At 40.4% G+C, this 20234-nt stretch overlaps 1 pseudogene; it reads right to left on the reverse strand.

The window, feature by feature from the left end:
- Nucleotides 1-323: 323 nt before the first annotated feature.
- Nucleotides 324-9664, reverse strand: LOC125339378 (annotated as a pseudogene).
- Nucleotides 9665-20234: the final 10570 nt, after the last annotated feature.

Raw genomic sequence — 20234 nt, forward strand, 5'->3', positions numbered from 1 at the left:
CTAATGCTCTACCACTTGAGCCAGAGCTCTACTTCCAGCGTGTGTGTGCATGTGTGTGCGTGCGTGCGCGCTTCCTAAGTAGCTAGGATTACAGATGCCATGGTTGCCCAGCTGACACCTAATCTTAACTATCCCCACATGAGTTTTAACTTACAAACGTGTAAAATAAAACTATATAAATGTAGACTAATTTTAGTTAATCTGGAGATTTCTGCAGAATTTAAGCATACTGAAGCTAATTTTAAAGTAAACTGGTTTAAGTAGGAAACACTGAAAAAGTAATAAAGCTTTATTGATATGATCAGATTTACTAATGAGCTAATGTATTTTTTTTTTTCAGTTCTAGGGATTGAACCCAGGGCCTTGTAAATGCTCAGCAAGTTCTGTACCACTGAACTCAAACCCCAGCCCTAATTGATCGTGTTATTACAAAGCACATATTTCAGGCAAATGGCAGTCTGATTATGGAAGTAGTATGTGTAGTGTGCTATTCTTGTAAGACTTCCATAATGAGTTCATCAGAAATTTCGTCCCCTGTACTGTTGTAACTGAGAAGACCGTTCTCCGCAGTGTCAGCTAGTTCAGCATCCTCAGCTGCTTGTAACAAGCAAGCATCGTCATTGCCACTGCCCCAGTAAGCACCCAAAGATGCACCTGGTGATGGCTTGCAGGGTGGCGCTTTATGAGGACTCACGCCATCTGCTATTACCTCTTTTTCCTTTATTTCAGTGAGGAAACGGGAGGGAGCCAGCAGGATAGGAAGATAAAGGGTAGTCAGTGAGTTTACCGTACAAACCAAAACAGTTTACACTGAAATGAATATTCTAGATGAATACTGTCTGCCAAGCAGGCAGCATGAAATTCCACATTTGAAATTGTTATTTGGCAGGAAAATAACTTTTGTTTTTGGTGGTGGTGAAATCAACTCTCTTTTTCATTTCACTCATTCATTCACTTTTATAGTGCTAGAACTCAAACCCCAGAGGCCTGTGGATGCTAGGTACATGAACTTCCCTGGGGAATCTCTCTCCAGCCTAGACCCCACTTATTGATGTGCACTGTGGGTATCACACAGTGAAGAGGCCCCAGAAAGGTGGCAAAGAGGTGTGGTCCCAGGAAGGCATCACTACATGGGCTAGAGCACACATAGACTGAGGTTTTGAAAAGAAGACAGTCCAGCTAGCTTGACAGTAGGCTTAATTCTTTAACTTAAAAAGTAGCTACAATAACAGATGCACCACTCTATTCAGCTCACCACCGAGATAGCCTTGCAAACTTTTCTGCCCAGGCTGGCCTCAAACCACAGTCTTCCCAATCTTGAATTCCTAAGTAGGTAGGATTACAGGTATGATTGACAAGTGTTGAGCAGTTCTGTTACTTGTAAGCATTTTTCAACCTAGAAGTCTAGTAAGAATTTGGCTACCAGTTACAAGAGACATTTTAAAAATCAGACTGAATAGATACCAGATTGAGTTTTCTAGAATATAAACTTGAATTTGGTCATCTTGTAGCCTGTAGCTTATTCTTAGTATAACATGTTAAAAAAAAGTGCTGATATATATATATATATATAAAAGATATATATATATATAAAAGATAGAGTATAAAATTAAGTCTGAAAATAGGATAACATAGAACATTACTAAAATCTTGCAAAATGTTAGTGAGATCATACAGAAATAGACACAGATAGGTCATAATAGAAATATAGGTGGTAAACCCACAAAGAGTTCATAAATAAAGAATGCAAAGTAAAACAAGTGAAATGTCACTTGCCTTTTTGCTTAGTAGAGATGAAAAGGTCATTTCCTGTCATTTCTACAGAAAGCAATTCAGTTAACAGGTACTGCTAAAGTATTTGTCATACTTTAAGGGAAAATATCAAGCAAATAGCATATGCATCATGACTTTAACAGTACACAAACATACATATAAATTATGGAGAATATATGCTAAAAATTTGATATTTTGGCCAAATTATGAGAGCAAGATTTTTTTTCAATTTTCTCATGTATTTTCTGTTGCTTTTCTTTTTCCTGCAAAGAATGTTAGTAAGTTGAGTAAATAAAACACTTTAAGGGCTGGGAATATGGCCTAGTGGTAAAGTGCTCGCCTAATATACATGAAGCCCTGGGTTCGATTCCTCAGCACCACATATATAGAAAAAGCCGGAAGTGGCTCTGTGGCTCAAATGAAGCCAGAGACAGTGCTTAGGTCCTGAGTCCAAGCCCCAGGACAGGCCATACATATATATATATTTTTTTTCTAATATACATGCATAAAACTGTTTAGGAGAAAAGTTAACTGTTGAGTAAGACCTGCCAGAACTTAAGTTACATTTTCCCTTTGACACAGTTCTACTTTTAAGGATGTATCCTTCAGAAATAGTTGTTCAGAAAGATAAAGATAGGGCTGGGGATATGGCCTAGTGGCAAGAGCGCTTGCCTCGTATACATGAGGCCCTAGGTTTGATTCCCCAGCACCACATATACAGAAAACGGCCAGAAGCGGCGCTGTGGCTCAAGTGGCAGAGTGCTAGCCTTGAGCGGGAAGAAGCCAGGGACAGTGCTCAGGCCCTGAGTCCAAACCCCAGGACTGGCCAAAAAAAAAAAAAAAAAGATAAAGATAGGTGTTTTACTTTACTTTGTAAAGCAAAAAGGGAGAAACGCCCTAAATTTTGGGACCAGTTCCATCGATGATGCAATTTCTCATGCAGCAGTGAAAAAGAACAAGCTGCCCATTGTCAGACATGAGCTGAGACAGGCGCATCACTCCCGTAAGTAAAAACAGTCACTGCTCTGTTTAGATGCTACCTGGTCAAGTGTGGTAGTGCAAGCCTGAAGTCTCAGCATTGGGGAGGCTGAGGCAAGTGCATCATTAATTAGATGCCAGCCTGAGCTTTGTAGTCAGATGTTATGTAAACTAGACACAGCTGGATCTTGCTCATAGCTCATGTATGCTACTGTGCCAGAAATGAATTTGGAGAAAGTAAAAAAGTGGCACTTTTTTGAGAAGGAACCGGAGACTGACATCAGCAGGCAATGGAAAATCTAAATCAGAGAGAAACAAACTATTTTATGTAGACATCTAATTATCTCATTTTTCACTTTGTGCTAAATGTAAAAATTAACCCACAGTCAGATTTGAAGTTTACTGCTTTACATACAGGGTCATGACATTTTTGATACCAAACTTCATTTTTCAGATCAACCAGAATCTTGTTTGTGTAAAGAAACGTGTTAGTAATGTCCATGCCTGATAAAAACAAAATCCAGTTCCCTGTTGTCTGTAAGGAATGTGCCCAGGACTTAAAGATGGAGGAAAACCCAAGAGTAAAAAGATCACAGTAGATACACAGCAACCAAAATAAACTGGTTGCTAAAAAAATGTCACAACATGGATAAAGGGCTGGGAATATGGCATAGTGCTAGCCTCATATACGTGAAGCCCTGGGTTTGATTGCTCAGCACCACATATATAGAAAAAGCCAGAAGTGGCACTGTGGCTCAATGGTAGAGTGCTGGCCTTGAGCAAAAAGAAGCTAGGGACAGTGCTCAGGCCCTGAGTTCAAGCCCCAGGTCTGGCAAAAAAAAAAACACCCAAAATAAATAAAACAAACAACATGGATAAAATGATGAGGATCCCCACAGGAGATACAGCAGTTCTCACCACATCCACCAAACACTACCTGAAAAGAGGGGAGGGAAAACTTGGCAGCATTGTAAGGACAACAAATCTACCCACAAACACAGTCTTCCATCCCAATCAAGGCTTTTAAAAAGTATGCTTGATAATTTATAGATCAAAGGTCCACCAGAAAAGTTCAGTAATGATGCAGAAAACAGGAATAATACTAAAGCAACTAGCAGATTGGGTCGGCTTGCATACATGAAGCAGCATTCTGTGATCAGAAGCCACTAAAATTGACTCCATGCAGGCTATGTGAATCTTAAGAAATTTAATAGTATCTGCACCTAAGCAAACACAGTTCTCTGACGACAGGACAGATTTTGAAAATAAATATAAAGAAACCTATCGTTTAGAAATTAATACCATTTCTATGGCCCCTTCGGTAGCTCAGCTGGTAGAAATTAATACCATTTCTAAATAACCAATGCCCCATGTAAAAATAATGGATATTTAGACCTGAATAAAAATGAAAATAACTACATACTAAGTTCTGTGAAATACAGCCAAAGTTGCCCCATGTAAAAATAATGGATATTTAGACCTGAATAAAAATGAAAATAACTACATACTAAGTTCTGTGAAATACAGCCAAAGTGACATTTTGGTTTTTGTTTGTTTTTGACAGCACTGGGAGTTTGAATTTAGGGCTTTGTGATAGCTGGGTAAACCCTCTACCACTTCAGCCATCCAGCCCTTTCATTTTATTTTTCTAATAGGATCTTGTATTTCCCTGGGCCAGGCTTATAGCAACAATCCTCTTTACTGGGTCTTCCAAGCTGTTGGCATTGAGTACAGGTGTGAGATATGAGCTTTGTGAGACTGGCTTGGAACCTCATTCTTCCTATCACCCAAGTACTTGCTCTTATGGGTGTGAGCCACCATGCTAAATCCTTAAATGAGTTCTTGAGAGGGAAGTTTGTAGTTTTAAAAGCTTATATTGCAAGCCTGCTACCGTGGTTCATGCCTGTAATCCTAGGTACTCCAGAGGCTCAGATTTCTATTTTATCCTTATTCTACCATATCCTCCTACTATTTAACATTTTCTCTGGCTTTTATTTGTATTTTAAGGGGAATTTCTAAAACAAGGCCTGGCATATAAAGCAAGCATCCAACAGACAATGGTTCACATCAACACTATGCAAGCATCACCATGCCCTCCTACATGATGTTAACTGAAGACTTTCCTTCTTGCCCAAATCTCAATTTTAATTCTCTGCAGAGAAAAGGAGGGGCAGTCCTTTCCTGCTTATTGTTTTCTTTATGAAGGGAAAACAGCTTCTATGTGCTAGGAGCAATATAAGAACAATATCAAATCACATATTATAAAACAGCCATGGAAAATACACATAATTGAATTCAACTTATTAGAAAAACAAAGGATATTTTATACTCTCAACTTCATTTAAAAGTTACAAACATTGCATCAGTTTCTGACCTGTAATCCTAGCTACTTAGGAGGCCGAGATCTGAGGATCATAGTTCAAAGCCAGTCTAGGCAGGAAAGTCAGTGAGATTCTTTATCTCCAATTAACCAGCAAAAATCCAGAAATGAAGCTGTGGTAAAAGTGGTAGAGTGCTAGCCTTGAGCAAAAGAAATTCAAGGACGGCACCCAAGCCCTGAGTTCAAGCCCCAGTACTAACACACACAAAGTTACAAACATTTAAAATATAGTATTAGCTAAATACATACAACTCATCAATAAACACGATAGTACTCCATTGTACCTACATGATATTATTTCTCCTGTGGGCTCTCCCAATGTTTTCATACCAGTGATACTTGCAAATATCATAAACCAGTAATTCTTCAGGGAAAAAGTAGTTCCAACACCGAATTCCTAAAATGCAAAGAATGTTTCTAAATGGACCATTACTCTACTGGTAACAGTGAATAAAGAATAGATTAGCTTCACCTCCTTTAACATCACTTCTATTCACCAAAGAGAGAACAAACCGATCAACTTCAGGGTAAGGTGAACACTGAAAACCTTCAAGTGTTTCCACTGCAACAGAGAGAATTGCTTATAAATGAAAACATGTAAAAGTTAAGAGGTTAAGTTTTTATTAAATTGTTATTTAGTACAGTTGGGAGTTTTTTAATCCACACAGTTTTTCCATTTCTTTCTTTTTTTTCTTGCAACTTGCCTTTCTGTCAGTTTTAGGTTCTTGATACCTTACAAGCAAGCAGGTAAAATTCAGTCCTCAAGTCAGGTGTTTAAAAATCAGATGAAAAGCCTTTGAGAAACTCTTCTTCACCCAGTCAGAGAAAACAGCTGGTTCTATCTGAAACCTGGCTCTTGTCTCAAGCTGCTCTGGCTTTCAACCTCAGCCTTGGGATTCTCTTGTTGAAAATAAATTCCCTCCCCAGAACATCAACAGCAGATCAGGTCACTATTAGTACTGAGGAGTTAAGATAAAAACAAACAAGACCTCTCTGTTATGTCTGAACACAGACAAAACAGAACATTTTCCAAACCACAGAAAATAGCCAGTCACTACTTCCCATCCTGGCTAACATGACTGTTCCTACTTTACTAATTATGGTGTTAGTGTCCCGCTAGTCTATCTTCCTTCCACATAAGATTCACTAAGACCATGAACTGCAGAGTTTTCCCTGGCAACACTCAATTCAGAACAAACCCATACTTCCTGTATATTCCTCTTTAACCTAATTCAGGCTCAAAGCCTCTAAGTCCTTTCTAATACTCTCTTTATAAGACACCCAGTGTTCTCCATCACACCAAAAATAATCCACTCAGTTTACCCATTATTGCTGTGTCTCTTGTGGCCATTAGCTAGAGGGCATTCACATTTCCATTTTATTTTGTAAGAGTCTACTGTCATAATCTACAATAATCCATTTATAATCTCATTTAACCTTTTTATACAGAAAAATCTGCTTTTCTTATAAGTCTGTCTCTCTTATAAAAAGCCACACATACAGACATAGACACACTGGTGAAATTCTGAGAATATGAAATCTTAATATTACAAAGCATTTTCTAGAAATAATCTTAAGCCACCAGAAAAAGAAATTATGTAAGAATATGTCAGCCAAGACAAATGGAGAGAAGAATGGTGAGTGAATATAGTCAGATATTCAATGCAAATGTAAGAAAATTGAACCAGGTAACTTGAGAGGATGAGTGGAGTTGGTAGATGAGATAGTGGAAAGGAAGACATAAACTGACATGTTGAAATGAATCTCTTTGTATGACCTCTTAAAGATAATAATATTAAAAAATGCGGGCTGGGGATATAGCCTAGTGGCAAGAGTGCCTGCCTCGGATACACGAGGCCCTAGGTTCGATTCCCCAGCACCACATATACAGAAAAAACGGCCAGAAGCGGCACTGTGGCTCACGTGGCAGAGTGCTAGCCTTGAGCGAGAAGAAGCCAGGGACAGTGCTCAGGCCCTGAGTCCAAGGCCCAGGACTGGCCAAAAAAAAAAAAAAAATGCTAGTCATATTTTAGTAAATCTGTGATCCCTATGTGTTGTTGGCCATGCTACAGATCTATCTGCTGGTCTCACACAGGCTGGGCAAGTACTCTACTTCTGCACTATATCCCCAGCCCTATATAATTTTAAATCCTAGTTTTGTCTTAATACCATATGGATGTCATCCACATTATATAGGCTTTACTAATCTAAATTAACAATTCTGGCTCCAGAATATTTTCACAGTATGAAACTAATTGGTGTTGTATATACAGGTTTGCATTCAATTTTTCAGTATTATAATGACATACCAAAATATATGAATGAAAATGTTTAAAGGAAAATTATGTAAGAAATCTTAATTTTTATGTATAGTAATGAGTAAATTACAATGAAGCCTTCCATGATCTGCAAACCATTAAATAAATGAGCTCTCTGTACATTAGAATTCAGGAAAAGGTCAGTGGACTAAATAGGAAACTACTGGAGTGGTTACCTGTTTCTGACTAGAAAGAAAGGTGAAAGAATGTGTAGTTTTAGATACAATTTTATATAAACAAAGTGAATTACTTTTGTCTTTTTAAATTGTTATCATAAAGGTGATGTACAGAGGGGTTACAGTTACATGTCAGGTAATGAGTACTTTTTTTTTTTGGACAGTGCCTTCTTCACTCTGCACAACTTTTATTTATTTATTTATTTATTTTTAATTTTTTTTCAAATTTTTATTATCAAACTTATGTACAGAGAGGTTACAGTTTCATACGTTAGGCATTGGATGCATTTCTTGTACTGTTTGTTACCTTCTCCCTCATTCCCCCCTTCCCCCTCCCCTTTTCCCTCTCCCCCCATGATTTGTTCAGTTGATTTACACCAAACAGTTTTGCAAGTATTGTTTTTGTAGTCATTTGTCTTTTTACCCTGTGTCTCTCGATTTTGGCATTCCCTTTCAGTTTCCTAGTTCTAATACCAGTATACACGGTTTCCAATGTACTCAGATAAGATACAGAGAAAGTGCAGGTACAGCCACAGGAAGGGGTTACAAGAGGATCATCAATAATAGAAGCTACGGTTTCACATCACATGTTGAAAGTAATTACAACAGTGATATAAGTAATTACAGCATAAGAGTTGTTCCCATAACATGGAGTTCATTTCACTTAGCATCATCTTATGTGTTCATAAGGGTATAGCTATTGGGCTCTTGTGATCGTCTGCTGTGACTAGCCTAAACTTGTCTGCACAACTTTTAAAGTTCATTTTCAACATAGTGTCTAGAGAGTAACTGCTGCATCTATTTTTGTAAGTTTAAATACCATAAATTGAAAATTAATGAATAATTTAATAAACATCATTTTTTTCTTACAGTTCCCATTTTGGGTAGAAACCTAGAAGCAGTTTTAAATGAGAATCATATAGGGGTATTTGAAGTTTAGAGTTTAAATGCAAAACAGATTTTATATCCTTAAAGTTTAATAGGAAATTATTTTCTTAAAATTACCTGAAGTGTTGGTACTATTAAAATATCCACTTCTCTTTTCTTTGTTCTGGGATGTATCACATGTAAGAATTCTTAAAGTATCTGAGAATCTGAAGAAAGTATGTAAAAGACACAAAGTAACATTAGAATTAAAATGACATGTGAATAGAGAAGAAACTGAATTCCTAGTAGTTCCATTTTTATACTTAGTGACCCACAAAAGGATTTACCCTACTGTATTTAAGAAACAAACAGAAGAAAGAGTATGACATTTCAAATAGAGAAAATAAACTTTTAAAAATAAGGTTGATGATTGTTTCAAATACTTTCCTCACCTACAAAAAGAATCGAAGGACTATAGGATGGTGGAAACAATGGGAAGTATAATTCTAGTTCTCAAAGCATAGAACCTTTGAAATGTCTATTGTAATAACTTTACAAATATGGTTCATAGGGAGACATGAAGAAGAGGAAGAAAAGAACCAGGGAAAAGTGATTACAGTTAACTGAATATCTGGCATTTACTTGGATACAAGAAACACAAGTGAAGACATTTTTACTCAGTGGAAGACTCCTCCACTGCTGGAAAATTAATTCTTCACCACCTGGCTTCACCAGGAGCCAAAGACCCCTCATACAACTACCTACTCCTGCCTGGATTGCAGGCGCTGCAGCACCCCCTTCTAACATTTCTGGGCAGATACCATGTTCTGGCTACTTCTGTAAATGCTTGATGTGAACATTTTAACTTAATACCCTGAACAGTTCTGTAGGATAGTGTCATTATTTTTCCTTTAGAAGAAAGGAAACTAAATGGATGTGGAGATGCACACCTGTAATTCCAGCATACAGGAGGATTCCAAATTCAAGAACAACCTGATCTACACTGTAAAAGCCTTTCTCAAAAAAGTTGTGTGTGTGTGTGTGTGTGTGTGTACCAAAACAATAACAACAAAAAAAGATGAAACCAAAGCTTTAACCTTGCATTTGAGTTATGTTATTAAAGGAACACAAAAACTAGAGATACATGAAAAAAGTCTACTCACATACGACATTCTCACATCAATTTAGTATAATGTTTATCCTTAAAATTGATTTTTATGGTATTCTTTCCCTTGAGTATTTGAGGAAGGAAAAGGGAAAAAGTATCATAGCAAGTTAAAGACAACTTAGTCTGTTTTGAGCTGACAAAACTGCAATCCCAGAAAAAAGGAATAAAGGAAGACTTTCATACTTTTTAAATCTGACTAAAACATAGGAATCGAGATGTTCAACAACAGATCTGATAATTAAGTATGTCTCTATAATACAGAAGTATAAGGCACTGAAAGTTTTATTTACATTTAAATGCTAGAAAATGATTAGCTTGGCAAATATTCATGATAAAAGAAGAATCATATAAGAACCATATGAGCTAATGAAAAAAAAATTTTTTGGTTTGGAGGTCCAGTGCTAGGGATTGAATGCTGTATTATTATTTTTTTATAGAAGTGGTAATGATTTTAGAAACCATGGAAAGTATATAACTTAAAAATGGCTCCTGGGCTGGGAATGTGGCTTAGTGGTAGAGTGCTTGCCTGTATGCATGAAGCCCAGGATTCAAATCCTCATTACCACATAAACAGAAAACGCCAGAAGTGGCGCTGTGGTTCAAGTGGTAGAGTGCTAGTGTTCAGTAAAATAAGACCAGAGACAGTACCCAGGCCACGAGTTCAAACCCCAGGACTGGCAAAAACATAAATAAAATAGCTCTTAGTATTATTTTTCAGTTAATGGAAAAGATGATTTATACATTTCAAATTTTAGCTATACAGAACAACAATTACTGTAAATGTCTCTTCTTACTGCCCATGATGAGTCTATGGGCAAAGAGCTTTGAATAAAGTATGAGCATTATTCCTACCATGCAAAATATCTTCTGCTTAACCCCAGTCCTAACCCCAGCCCTAGCCATAACCCTAGACCTAACTCTAACCCCATTCCTAGTCATTAACCTAGCACTTACCATAACACTAGCCCTTACCCAAACTCTAAAACTAGTCCTAACCCTAACCCTAGCCCTAACCATAAACCTTCCCTTAGCCCGAACACCAGCCAAAACCCCAGCCATAACCCCAGCCCTAAATTTAATGCTAGCCATAAGACTAACCCTAGAAATAAACCAGACCCTAACTCTAGCCATAACCCTAACCCAAGCCCAAAACAGAACCCTAGACCTAGCCCTATCCCTAGTCCTAACATTAAACATAACCATAGGTGGAAACCTAGCACTAACTAGCCTAGCACTAACTAGCCTAAGTGAAACCATAGACCTAGCCCTAACCCTACCCTCACCCTACACCAAATGACTAAACTTATCCCAAAGCTTAACCATAGCCCTAACCCAAGTTCTGTCCTAGCCTAAAGCCTAACCCCATCAAATGGCCTAACCCTAGCCATTACTCTAACAATAGACCTAACGTACACCTAACCCTAGTCCTAATTCTCACCAAAATTCTAGTCCTACACCTAAGCTTCACCCTAATCCTAATGCAAACCATTACCCTATACCTAACCGTGATCCTAGCCTAAATTCAAACATAGCCCTAACCCTAAACCTTACCCTAGCCCGAACACCGGACATAAACCTAGCCCTAAACTAAACCCTAGCCCTAAAACTAACATGAGAAATAAACCAGACCCTAGCAATAGCCAAAACCCTAAACAAAAAACAAAACAGAACCCTGAGACCTAGCCCTAACAATCAACCTAAACATAGGCAGAAACGTAGCCCTAGCAAAATACCTAAGCAGAACCTTAGACATAACCCAAAACATAAACTCACCCTAAACCCAATGGTTGACCCTATCCCTAAGCATAACCGAAGCCCTAACCTAAGCCCTGGCCTAGCCCTAAGCCTAAGACCATCCCCAGGCCTAACCCTAGCCATTACTCTAACAATAGCCCAAACCTAACCCTAAGCTTAATCATAATTCTAACCCTAATTCTAGCCTCACCTAACCCTAATGCAAACAATTACCCTAGCCCTAACCCTAATCCTAGCCTAACTCAACCCTAACCCTAACGCTAGCCCTAATCCTACCATCACCATAACCCTATCCCTACCCCTAGATGAAAGTTTAACCCCAGTCCTAACACTAACCCTAGCACAAGCCCTAACCCTAACCTTACCTCTAATCCTAACAAATCCCATCCCTAGACCTAACCAAGGCCTTTACCCTTATCCTAGACCTTAACCGAACCTAACCCTAGCCATAAACTTAACTCTAACTCTTGTCCTACCCCCAACCCCAACCCTAATCTACCAATAAACTTAACTCTAGCCCTAAGCCTGAGCATGGACGTAGACCTAAGCCAAGCCCTAACCATAACCCTAGCCCTAAACCTGACCATAGCTCTAGCTCTAACTCTAAACCTAGGACTAAACCAAACCAGAAACCTAGCACTACCCTAACCCTAAACATAAACCTAACAATAACTAAGGCCTAAATCTAGGCCTAACTCTAGTCCTAGCCACAATCCTAGCAATACACCTAACACTAGCCTTAAACCTAACCTCACTCTAACACTATCTCTAAACATAGCCCTAAGTTTAACCTCAGACCGAACCCTAACCCTAACAATAGCACTAGTCCTAAACTGAGCTGAAACACTAAATGGAATTGTACCACTAGCGCATACCGTAATACTAGACATTACCATGAAACTAACCAGCTCTATTCCTAACCCTAGAGTTAACCCTATCACTAACATCACCCTAACAGTAGCCATAAACAAAAGCCTAATCCTAGCCCTATTCCTAAACCAAAACTTAAGCCTAGCCCTAAGTATAACCCTAGTGCTAGTCCTAATGGTAACACTAGCACTAGCCCTAACCATAGTCCTAAACCTACCGTCACCCTAACCCAATACTTAAGCCTAGCCTTAAGTTTAACCCCAGGCCTATCCCTAACAGTAGCCTTACCACTAACACTAGCCCTAAACCTAAACCTAAGCCCATCCAAAAACCTTGTTCTAGCCCTAAGCCTAACCAAAACCTAGTCCTAACAACCCTAGCCCAAAGCCTAAACCTAACCATAGCCCTAAACCTAATCCTAGCCTTACTATACCCTTACCCCAAAACTAACATGAACCTGAAAACTAAATCTAGCCCTAAGTGAAACCGGAACCCTAAGCCTGACACTAGCTTAAACCTAAACAAGACTTAAACATACCCCTAAACCTGAACATAGCCCTAACACTAACACTAGACCTAAGCTTAACCCTAGCCTAAACACTAACCTAAGAGCTAATCCCACCCTGAACCATAACCATGCCTCAAATGCTATCCCTAATCCTAGCCCTAACCTGATCCCAAACCCTAGCCCTAACTCTAACCCTAGGCAAAGCCTAACCATACACTAGCCATAGCCCTAACCCTAACCCCAACCCTAACCCTAGTTCTACTACTAAGCTTAACCAGAACCCGAACTCTAATCCAAAATCTAACCCTACCACTTGCACTACTCCTAGCCCAAACCAGAACCCTGGCCCTAACCATAGCCCTAACCCAAACAAAAAGCCAAAACTGAACACTAAACATAATCCTCATGCAAACTTCGAACCCTAAATGAAACCACACACCGAAACCTCACAAAAACCAAACTGGAACCCAAAACCAAACCATAACTTTAATCCTAACCCTAGAATTACCATAGCACTAAGAAACCCTAGCCTACCAGTAACCCTACTGAGACCCTAACAATAACACTAGCCCTAAACTTACACCTAAGCCTATTCCTACGCCTAACTCAAACAATAAAGAAAACCTAACCGTAGCCTTAACATTAGACATAGACTTTACCCTAACCCTAGACCTAGCCCAAACCCAAACCCAAGTCCTAATTCTAACCCTAACCTAAATCTGCCCTAAGCCTAACACTAGCCATATCAACATCCCTAGCCCTACCCTTAACCCTAGACCTAACCATAACTCTAACACTAGCAAAAAGCCTAAACCTAAACCAAGTTCTACCTCGAATTCTAGCCCTAACCCACCCCTAAAACAAGCCCTAAGAGTATTCCTAATAATAACACTAACCCTAACCCTAGCACTAACTCTAACATTAACCATATCCTAGCCCTAACGCTAAGCCGACCTAACCTTACCCTTAGCATTAACCCCACTTCTACTCCTAAACCAAGCCCTGGCCCTAGGCCTAACCGTAACCCTAGAACAAACCCTTACACTAACCCAAAGCTTAACCCTAGCCTTAACCGAAACCTTAAAATTAACACTAGCCCTAATCCTAGAACTAAACCTAGCCACAACATTAACCCTAAGCATAAATCTTACCCTAAACCTAGCCATAACCCTAAAACTAACCCTCAAGCTAAACCTAACCATAGTCATAACCATAATTCTAAGGCTAGCCCTACGCAGAACCCTACCATAATCCTAACACTAACAAAATGTCTAGACCTAACTGTAACCCTAGCCCAAACCCTAGCTGGGCCTGACCCTAACCCAAGCCCTAACCATATGGCTAGCCCAAACCCTAATGCTGAACCTAAGCCTTAAACTAAGCATAACCCTAAACCTAACCCTAACCTTAGCCCGAACCCTAAACATAAACCATGCCCATACAACAGCCCTAACCCTAACACTAACCTAACCCTAAACCAAGCCCTAAACCTAAATCTAAGCATAGCCCTAGTCCTAACCATAGCCCTAAAATTAACCCTAAAATAACTCTAGCCCTAACTCAAACCCTAACACTAATCTTAGACCTAACCCTAATGCTAATGATAGCCCTAACCACAATCCTAGCCTTATCCCTAAGCCTAACCAAATCTAACCACAACACTATCTCTAGCCCTAGGGCTATAGCTAACCCTACCCCTGGACCTAACCCTTACACTAAACCAAAATCATAGCCTTAACGCACATCATACCCCAAACGATAGCCCTAAAGCTAGAATTAAACCTAGCCCAAACCCTAACCATAAACCATGCCAAAACCTCATCCCTAACCCTAACACTAACCCTAATCTTAACCCCAGCCATGACTCTGAATCTAACTGTAGCCCTAGCACTAACCATAGCCATAAAACTAACACAGACCATGACCCTAGCCCTAATGCTAGTACTAAGAGTAACCCTCAGCCTAGCCCTAACCGTAACACTAACCCAAAAGTTCACCCGAGCCAAACACTAACCAAGTCCTAGCCCTAAGATTAGCCCTAGCCCAAATCCAAAGATTAGCCTTAGCACAAACCATAGCCTTCACCTTAATCCTAGCCCTAAAAGCAAACCTAACCCTTCCCAAACCCCTAACGCTAAAGCTAACTCTAAGACTGGCCATATAACTAACCCTAACAATAATACTAATCCTAGCCCTAGGCTTAACCCTAGCCCAAAATCTAACAATAAAACTAGCCCGGGCCTAACCGTAAACCTAATCCTAATGCTAGTTATAACTCAAGCCCTAACACTATTCACACACCTACCATAAACCCAAGCCTACTACTAGGCCTAATCATAGTCATAACAATAAACATAAACAAACTCCTAACCCTATCCCTAAACAACAACCCTAGAACTAACAGTACGGCTAGCCTAGTCCTATCCCAATAGGAGCCAAAACATTAATGCTAAGCATAGACCTAGACCTAACCATAGCCCTAATGCCTAGCCCTAGCCCTAGCCATAACCCTAACCCTTAGGTCTAAAAATAGCCCGAACGCGTACCCTAGCCAGAACCCGAACTCTAGCCCTAACCATAACCTTAATGACAACCCTAGCCCTAGCTCTAACAATAAACCTAACCCTAAAACTAACCATAAACCTAACCCTAATCTTAACCTAGTCCTAAACTTAAACCTAACCCTAGCCCTAAACTTAACCCTATCCATAACCATAACTCTAACCCTAAACCTAGGCTAACTGTAGCCCTAAAACTAACCACAAATCTAGCTCTAACCCTAACCCTAGCCTTAACCCTAATAGTTACCCTGGCCCTAACCCAAGCACTAAACATAACCCTAACCAGAGAACTAACCCAAGCACTAAACTTAACCGAACACTTAACCCTAACCTGAGACTTAGTACTAGACCTAGGCCTAACCCTATCCCTAACACTAGCCCTATTCTAAACGTACCCTTAACTTTAACCCTACCTTGGCTGTAGACCTAACCATAGACATAAATTAAAACCTACATCTATCCCTAAGGATAACCATAAACTGAAACCTAACCCAAGCCTTAGTCCAAGCCTGAAACCAAACCCTAGCCCTAATCCTAACCAAAACCTTAACCCTAAACAAACAGTGACCTGAACCCTACACATAAACCTAATCCAAACCACGAACCCTAAAACAAACCCTGAACAAACCCTGAACCCTAAAAAACACGTAAACATTAGCCCAAAACTGATATCTAGGACTAACCCTAACCCTAGCCCAAAGCCTACCTACCTTAGCCATAGACCTAATCCTACAAAAAACCTAAATATAGATCTAGCACTAAAGATAACCCTAACACCAAACCCGAACCCCAAAACTAGCCCAAACCCCAGACCAAAGAATAACTCTACCTCTAACCATAGCCCTATCTCTATCACTGTCCCGATTAACCTAAGCCTAGGCCAGACCTTAGCCTGAATCCTAACCCTAATCCGACTCCTAGGCCTAGACCTAACCATAGACTGAAACCTAACCCTAACCAGAGCAATAGACATAACCGTAGCCCTAGCCATCACCCCAGGGCTAATCCTAACACTAAGGCTAAAACTAGCCCTAACCCTAGCCCTAATATAACCTTAAACCTAGTCCTAACCCTAGCCATAGATTAAACATAACCATAAGTATAACACTAATACTAATCTGAGCCCTAACACTACCCTAACCATAATCAAGAACCTAAATCTAACCCAAACACGAACCCTAGCCCTAACCCTAAACCTAGCCCTAAACTTAAACCTAACACTAGCTGGAAGACTAGTCATAACCTGAACCCTAACCCTAGTCCTAACCCTAAACCTCCTCCCATCCTAAACCTAACCCGAGTTCTAGCCCTAACTCCAGACCTAACCCTAACCTGAACAGTAACCCTGACCCTAACACTAGCCTTAAACCTATCCCTAAACCTAACATTAGCTGTAGCTCGAAGCATAACAATAACCCAGCCATAAACCTAGCATTAAACTTAGCCTTACACCAAACCCATACCCTAGCAATAACCCAAGTGGTAACTCCTAAACCAGACCATAACACTAACCATAACCCGAATTCTAACCCAAACCCAAAATCCAACATGAAACCTAAACTGAACAATAACGCTAACACTAGCCTTAACACTAACACTGGCCCAAAGCCAAGCCCTAACATTAACAGTAACCTTTACACAAGCCCTAATTCTAGCACTAAACTTAAGCCTAGGCTTAAATCTAACCCTATACTTATCCCTAGCCAAAACCCAACAAATACTTACAAAACTAGCCCTAACACTAGACACAATCCTAAGCCTAACCCTAACTCTAACCCAAACACTGAATCTAATCCTAAACATAACACTTAATGAAGCCGTTAACTCAAGATCTAAAACTAACCCTAGCCCTAAATCTAGTCCTAAATTTACCTGTAGCATTAAACCTAACACTCTCCCTATACTTAGTTGTAACCCAACCTTAACCCTAGCCCTAACCCTAGCCCAAACCCTAACCCTTACTCTAACACTGAGCCTAATCATAAACCTAACCCTAGCCAAATCCATAACCCTAGTCCTAACCTTAGCATTAGTTTTAACCCTAGCCCTAAGCCTAACCCTCTCCCAATCCCTAACAGTAACCACAGCCATACCATTAACCCTAGCCCTAACTCTAGCCCAAATCCTAACCCTAACCCAAACACTAACCCTTACCCTAACACTACCCAAAGCCCTAACACAAGCTCTAAACCTAACCCAAGCACTAACCAAGACCTAAGTTAAACCATAAACCTAACCCTAAACTTGGCCATAGCCTAACCCTAGCCGTAACCTAACCCTAACATGAGCACTAACACTAGCCCTAAGCTTAACCCTACCCCTACCCCTAAACCTTTTTATATCCCTAGCCCTAAACGTTACCCTAGCTTTAAACCTAACGCTAAACCTAGCCAAGCCCTAAATGCACCCATACCCTTCCCTATAGCCCTAGACCTATCCCTAACCTAACTCTAACCATAGATCAAGCCCTAACCCTAGACCTAACTCTAAAATTACCCTAGCACTGGCCGAGCCCTAGCCATAACCCTAAACCAAACAGCAACTGTAGTCCTAAACTGATCCCTAGCCCTAAACTTCACCCAGATCTACCCTTAATCCCAGCCATATCTCGACCCCTAATTGTCAACCACAAAGGAACCCTTAACATAGCGGCAGGCCAAATCAAAAACCTAACCTTAAACCTTTCTATAGCCGAAGCAACAACGCTAGTACAAGCCCAAACATAAACCTAGCCCTAGACCTAAGCGTAACACTAACTCGATCCATACGCCTAGCCCTAGCACTACCCCTAGCCCCAACCTTAACCAAAACTCTAGCCCTAGGCTTAAAACTAGCCATAACCCTGACCCTAGCCCTAGCGCAAACCCTGGATATAAACCTAACTGTAGCCTAGCCCTAACAAAAATCCTAACCCTAAAAATACACATAACCTTAAACAAAAGACTAATCTTGGCATGAATCCAAGCCCTAATCCTGGCCCTAAGGATAACCTTAACCCCAGGCCGGACAATAATCCTAACCTGAGCCCTAACACTAACACCAACCCTAACCCTAGTCCTCAGCCTAACCAGAAACATAGCCCTAACGCTAAACCCAGAAAATAACCCTAACACTAGACCGAAGAGTACCCATAACAAGAACCCTAACCATAGCCCTAACCCTAGCCCTAATCCGGCCCCAAACTAACCCTAACCCTAACCTGGGCTCTAAACCTATCTCTAGCCCTAACCCTGACTTGGACTGTAACCCTAAACCTAGCATTGGCCCTAGACCTCACACTAGCCCTAAAACTGTAGCCCTGACCCTTACACCAGCCATAACCCTAACATTAAAATTAGTCTTACCCTAGACCTAGCCCTACCCCTAACACTAGCACTAAACCTAGCTCTAGCCCTTACCCTAAACCTAGAGGTTACTCTAACCCTAAACCTAACGCTAGCTCTAACAATCTTTAACATTGGACCTTAGCCTAACTCTAGCCCTAAAACAAGCCCTAAAACTAACTCTAACCCTAGACCTACCCATAACCCAAGCCCATACCCAAACCCTAGCCCTAACTCTAGCCCTAACACTAAGCCTAACTTTAACCTAAAGTTAACGCTGAAACTAACCCTGGACCTAAACATAATCCTAGACCTAGACCTAGTCCTAACCCTAGACTAACCTTAAACCTAACCCAAGCCCTAGGTATTTCCCTAACCCCAACCAAGCTTTAAACCTTACACTAACCCTAACCATAACACTAGCACTAAGCTTTACCCTATCCCTGGCCCTAACCTTAGCCCTAACCCTAAACCTAGACCCATCTCCAGCCTTGGCAAGTATGTAAACCCATCCCTAGACCTATGACTAGACCAAAACCTAACCCTAGCTATAATCTGAGCCATAACCCTAGACCTAACCATAGGCTAATCATAAACATTGTCCTGAACCCAGCTGTAACCATAACAATAACCAAAATCATAGCCCTAGCCCTAACCCCAACCAGGCACAACCACATATCAATGGCCCTAACCTTATTCCAAAACCTAAATTCTAACCATAGCCCTAGCCCTAACACTAAGCCTAACCATAATCCTGATGCTAGACCTCCACTAACCCTAACACTAGACCAAATACTACAACTAAACAAATGCTGAAACTTAGGACTAGCCAAAACCGTTATGCCAAGCAAGAACAAAAGCCCTAGCAATAACCCTAGCACTAGTTGTAACACTAAACATAGCTATAACCCTAGCCATAACACTAAAGCTAAAGGGGGGCGCTAACCCTAAAAATAAACGGAAATATTGCCAAAACCAAAGCCCTAACCTTAACAATAACCCAACCCTAACACAAACCCTAGCCTCAACAGTAATTCTAGCCCTAGCCCTAACCCTAGCTCTAACCCTAACCCTAAACATAGGATGAACCTTAGCTCTATTACTAATGCTACTCTTAACCCTAGTCCTAACACTAACCCTAGTCCTAGCCTTAACCCTAGTGCTAACCCTAACACTTTTCCTATCCCTAGCGCTAATCCGAGCCATAATGAGAGCCACAACCATCACCCTAAACATAAACACACCCCTAACACCAGCCACACCTCTTTACTAATCCTAACCTTAACCCTAACCATAGTCCTAACCCTAAATCTAGCCATAGCCCTAGCCCTAACCCTAACCCTAACACTAATGCTAAACCTAAGCCTAGCCCTAATACTAGTCCACCACTAAACATAACTCTAGTTCTAATCCTAAACTAACATAAACCCGAGCCCGAAGCCTAGCCTTAACCCTATTCCTAGCCCTAAACATAGCCCTAGACCTTAACTTAGCCTTAGACATAACAGTAATCCTAGCCTTAACCCTATTCCTATCCCTAACCCTAAACCTAACCCT

Source organism: Perognathus longimembris, chromosome 21 (assembly GCF_023159225.1).
Source record: "Perognathus longimembris pacificus isolate PPM17 chromosome 21, ASM2315922v1, whole genome shotgun sequence".
NCBI classification, from domain to species: Eukaryota; Metazoa; Chordata; class Mammalia; order Rodentia; family Heteromyidae; genus Perognathus; species Perognathus longimembris.